Raw genomic sequence first — 6,000 nt, forward strand, 5'->3', positions numbered from 1 at the left:
CACGTTTCGGTCAGGACAATCACATCGCGGCAAGACACGTGTCGGCTAGAGCTGACAATGAGTCTCGTTTATTTAAAGTGCTGCGAATGTTAGTGAAAAGAATCCAGTAATCTGGATTCGGTGATGCCTGTACAGCTGCGTTTTCCTATGGCGAACCTGAGGAAGAAGTTGATGCAGGCGTGTCTGATGCAGGCGGAGGTGATGCAGGCGGAGGTGATGCAGGCGGGGCTGTTGCGTCATTTTCAGAGGCACGCCCGCTAGGCGCTTCAACTTCGCATACGGCATCCGTGTCGGCAGAATATACGTAGCATTTTTTGTTTACGTACAGCCTGTTCTAACGCAGGTTGTATTTATGGCCACTTGCTTTAGCGTAGTCCATGAGCTTTTTCCGCGAGAGCCTAGTTGCTCGGCAAAAGTCCTCCTGTATAGACACGCCTGTATTCTTCAGATTTGTTCTCTGAGCCCAAATGCCATCTTTAATTTTGAACGATGCGAACTTCACGACGATCGGCCGGCATTTCTTTTGAACGAAAGCGCCAAGGCGATGTGCCCTTCCAATGCATTCATCGGTTAGTTCCAGGGAAAATGAGCTCAGAAGGCGCCTCCGTATCTCCTGCTCAGTTTCCGCCCATGTTTTATCTGTTGCATCATCGACACCGTAAAATATAAGATTATCTCTTCGAGACTGATCTTCAAATTCATCAAGGCGTGTCCACAGAAGATAGTTTCATCAAGAACAACTTTAGTTACGAAGTGTTTCACGTCAGCCCCATCCAGAAGAGCTGTAGAATCGCTTGTCCTTGCTTCGAGAGCTGCCAGTCGATGCAATGCGTCTGACACCGTATCTTCAAGCTGGTTTTGACTGGCCTCTAGCTGATTTTGACCGGCCTCTAGCTGTTCTTGACTGGCCTTTACCTCGCTCAAAGATGGCATTACTTCCCCAAGGCGCGATTCGATAGATTTTTTTCAGGTCATTAATTACAACTAATATATACTCATTACTCAGGCCTTGCTTGATGGGACCAGGGTTCGACTCTACATCACCTGACAACAAAAGCGACTTCACAACATGGATACAATCAGCAACGGTGCATCCCAAAGTGTATGGGCATGGGACAAGCAGTGAACAGCGATTACTTGTACGCTTACAATATAGTTAAAGTGGGCAACTGACCTGCGTAAGCAAGCAGAAAGGCTTTAGCACCATCATTGCTGCTGTCCCATGCCCACTGACGAGCGGATGTATCGGACAACTATTTATACACTGCACGCTGATTGATGACGGTGGCGGTGCGTCTTGCTTGTCGTAGCGCGGTGGCAGCGCCCTTTCGTGGTCCAACGGCGCGAAGTTCAAAGTGGCAGGACAATGACCGGCTGAGAAGAATCCGTGGAAACGGGCAGCATTCGGAAGCAGTTGTCCTCCAGGCAAAAAGCAGGGAAGTTGAAGTCGATCCCGAGCAACTGCGTAAGTAAGTAGAAAGGCTTTAGCAACATCATCGCTGCTGTCCCACGCCCACTGACGAGCGGATGCATCGGACAACTATTTATACACTGCACGCTGATTGATGACGGTGGCGGTGCGTCTTGCTTGTCGTAGCGCGGTGGCAGCGCCCTTTCGTGGTCCAACGGCGCGAAGTTCAAAGTGGCAGGACAATGACCGGCTGAGAAGAATCCGTGGAAACGGGCAGCATTCGGCAGCAGTTGTCCTCCAGGCAAAAAGCAGGGAAGTTGAAGTCGATCCCGAGCAACTGCGTAAGCAAGTAGAAAGGCTTTAGCACTATCATCGCTGCTGTCCCACGCCCACCACGAAGCTCCCGCTCTCACACATACACACATTCCTAATAGTCATCCTAATGCCGTCTGCCCTGAAAAAGCATGCACAGAAACATATCGACAGTCTTTTTTTCTCAGAACAGCCAGCGACTCGAATGGTCTTCCTTCCAAAGTGGCGAGCATCATCAGTACCGTTTCACTCAAACATGCTATCCAAGACCATCTGTTATCATGCTAATGCCTCTTTTTTTCACCGCCCACACCTCATGTAATGTTCCCTCTAGACCACTGAGGAAAAATAAATAAATAAAAACAAGGTGCTATGGAAGTGACAGGCACAGAGAACATCGCTTGTCCCTAAGAAACAATCAAAGCTCCAGCCTATCACAGCCTTTAAGGAATGTAAAGGATGCTCCCGCTCCTCCATAAAGCAGAGTAATTGCCCGCAGGAAAAGAAAGAAGGGAAGATATGGGAGATGACCCAAATCAAGCAGCGGGGTCGAGATATGCGCATCTGTGCAGCTTTGGTTCATGTGTCTAAGAAATATTTCATGTTTATTCAATAGGATTAGCCTGCAGGCAAAGGAGTTCGAGCACTTTTCGTCTCTCTAGCCCAGTTGACTGTAGTTCGCGCCTTTGTGCACTGTTTCGTTGTTGCTCTCTATACTTCTATTGCTTCTTAGAACCAGTTCTTATTGATCCCCATGTGATTGCCATTATTTGATAAAACACCCACATTTGTTTCAACGCTAGACTCTTATCAGGTGTGAATGGAGGGGAGCGCATGCACGTTTGCTTGCCTAAGTGAAAGATCAAGTAAATGTGCAGTTGCAAGTTAGCGCCCCTTTGTGTGCCTCATTGTTTTTCTACAAGCGTTTCAGCGCTGAAACACTTTAAGAACTCGTCAGAGAAAATAAAAATTTCTGTGCGCACTATGCATAATGAGCGAACAACGATGATATATGTCATCAGTTGTAGCACCTATTGCAATCAAAATTGAGCACCGCTTTCTTTTTTTTAAGACGCTAATTTTTACTCAAAATTTTAATTAAGGTATAGCGGTGAGGGTACGTTGCAGCGCCTTGTGTATAAGTGTGTGTGAAGGTGAGTGGGTTCCTTCGTACTTTCTTAACATCTTTTGACCTTACAGTCTAGCGTAGTTTGAAGGTTCGTTTCGGCTGAATCTGGCAAACAGTTTTTTCCTGGAGCGTAAATTGCTGGGCTAGTTGGTTCATAATGTTGTCAGGGTGGAACCAGCGGAACACAGACGCAGGACAAGAAAAATGAGGTACACACACCACACCGCTGGTGTGGTGTGTGTACCTCCTTTTTCTTATCCTTCGTCTGTGTTACGCTGGTTCCACCCTGACAGTTTTTTCCTGACGTGGAGGCCACTTAGGCCGCAACAGATTCCATAATTCTACAGCGCGAAAGACGAAGACAAACGAAAACGACGCGAGACAAACACGGCGCTGTATTTGCTGGAGCCTTCATGAAAAAATAAATCTTGTTAAAGCAGCTTATTGCGAGTAGGTTAGGGCTGAAGTGATCACCTTCAAATCGCCTTTGATCAGCGATACGCGTTTGTGCCTGCACGCCGAACTGCTTACGGAGCAAGAGCCTTTTTCTGAGCCCTATAGCTTTATGTCGTTACTCCTCTTTGTGCATCCGCAATGAAACTGATGAATGAAAAGTAAAAGAGTTTGAGGATTGCACTTAAGTCTGCTTAAGAGCGAAAATGCGATAGCCTTTCCCTGTCCTCTTTTTCTCCCTGCAGTTTTTTTTTCTTTTTTTTTTGTTTTAGATCACTGCGGCCACCCGCATTGGAGCAGTGTGAAAGCAAAACGCCCACACTCTTTAACGACGCCATGTCTATAGCGACGTCTAAATGTGTTTGTGGCGTTTAATTCATTAATTACTCCACACCAACCAAATTTCGAATTTAGCGACATTTTTTTACCCACTACCCAATGCAATCAAATTTTTTGTCATACATCTACAGAGCGGTATGAACATGCGGACAAAATCTGCGGGCGCTTTGATGACGCGTACATAGCCATATAATGCTCTCGCGTTAAAAAAAAAATGATGCTTGTGCAGCTGCCCGTATACGCTTGACACGAATGTCCAAGCGAATGGTTTGGACTGATATTAGCGCCGCTTAGCGCTAACCGTTGGGCCCGAGTCCATAATGCACGTTTTGTTGGCGACGGCTGATAATGGCTTGCAGCTTGCCGGCGCCGTAGAATTATCTCAGCCTTACCGGTCAACGCTCAGCGGCGATAATGTCACTCCAAGCAACGCGCTCGAGCGCTCGTGTTATTTATTTATTTATTTTAAATACTTTCAGGGCCAGAAGGCATTACAGAAAGAAGTGGTACAAAAAATACAGTGCATAGTTATACAATACTGAAGTTATCTGAAGGCAGAAAACACAGTTTTCTTGAAGTTCTCAACATCTGTAATAGCCGCCGCGGTGACTCAGTGGTTATGGTGCTCGGCTGCTGACCCGAAAGACGCGGGTTCGATCCCGGCCGCGGCGGTTGAATTTCTTTGGAGGAGAAATTCTAGAGGCCCGTGTACTGTGGGATGTCAGTGCTCGTTAAAGAACCCCAGGTGGTCGAAATTTCTGGAGCCCTCCACTACGGCGCCTCTCATAGCCTTAGTCGCTTTGGGACGTTAAACCCCATAAAACCAAACCAATCAACATCGGTAATGGCAGCGATGGAGGGAGAAAGGTCGTTCCAGTCAACGCTGGTTTTAGGAATAAAAGAATCATGACACAATTTGGTTCTCGAAAATGGAACACCATCTTTAAATATATGATCGGAACAGGATGAAAAGTATGAAGGGCTCGAAAAAACATGATTCTTTAATAGAGGGTTATGATGCTACAGAGGGTTATGATGCGACTCATTATAAAGTCTTACGGAGGAAATTCTATTTAATTTATTTTGAGTGCGAACGGAGTGAGTTCATATAGCGAAGGTACAAAACAAGATCTATAAAATTCTACTCATTAAGAAGTCTTACGGAGGAAATTCTATTGAATTTGTTTTGACTGCGAACGGAGCGAGTTCATATAGCGAAGGCACAAAACATGATCTATAAAATTCGACTCATTATAAAGCCTTACGGAGGAAATTCTATTGAATTTGTTTTGACTGCGATCGGAGCGAGTTCATATAGTGAAATCACGAAAGAAATTCTATAAAATTTGGCTCATTATGAACTCTTATAGAGCCAATTCTAAAGAATCTAATTTAGACTGCGTACAGAGCAAAATTTTATAGTTAGGTCTCGTTAAAGAGTAAATAGACTACTTAATGAGATGGAAGTTGGCAGCGATGGCAGCGATGGCGTAGAGGTAGAGCATCCGCCTCGCGTGCAAGAGGACCGGGGTTCGAATCCCGGTGGCAAGCAATTCTCCACCGGATTAAAAAAAAGGCTGCGGCTAGAGTTCCGTCCAGACGGAACTGCAATTTGCGCTAGAGTTCCGTCCAGACGGAACTGCATGTAGCGATGGGGTTCCGTCCAGACGGAACTGCATCTGACACCATACAGTTCCGTCCAGCATTATCTGCCACAAGAGTTATATCAAGACGGAATTAAAGCTGGCGTTAGGGATTGGGAAACCAGTTTGCTTGCAGAGTTTTGCATGTTCATTTAAAAAAATGGCAATCCTATTCCGCCTAATGTGTGACAGGATATTCTGCTGCATCATTTTATTTTCCAAGCAGTCAGTGAGAAATGGCAATAGAACGAGTTTTGGCTTGGGTTTGTTGGTGCGTTTGCATAACGCTTGTTGACCGTTTGTGTACGTCTTAGTTTTTTTCGCGCTACGTTATCTTGCAGCCCAAACAACGACAGGGCTTCACATCACTTCGCGAAGAGTTTCTGCACTCTGCTTCTAACAGTGTCATTTTCCCGATCCTGCATGCATGCACGTGAGTTATGCCTTCGAGGATGCAACTAAACGCAGTACGCGGACAGACATTTTGGTGCCGTGTCCATGCGTAGATAGGACATGTGGATACAGCTTTGTCAGCCGTTTATTCCAGAGGCAAAAAAATGCTTTACGTGGGTAGAAATCATCCGTTTTGTATACTATGGACAGTACAGATATTAGACGGTTTCATTTTGACGTACGGAGAACGTACACGTACGTAAACGTGAGCTGTCTACGTAGCGTACGCTTGTGTCGCTTCGTACAGTTTTAGCTACACG

This window comes from Amblyomma mixtum, chromosome 10, assembly GCF_055824585.1.
Source record: "Amblyomma mixtum isolate Tamu chromosome 10, ASM5582458v1, whole genome shotgun sequence".
Lineage (NCBI taxonomy): Eukaryota > Metazoa > Arthropoda > Arachnida > Ixodida > Ixodidae > Amblyomma > Amblyomma mixtum.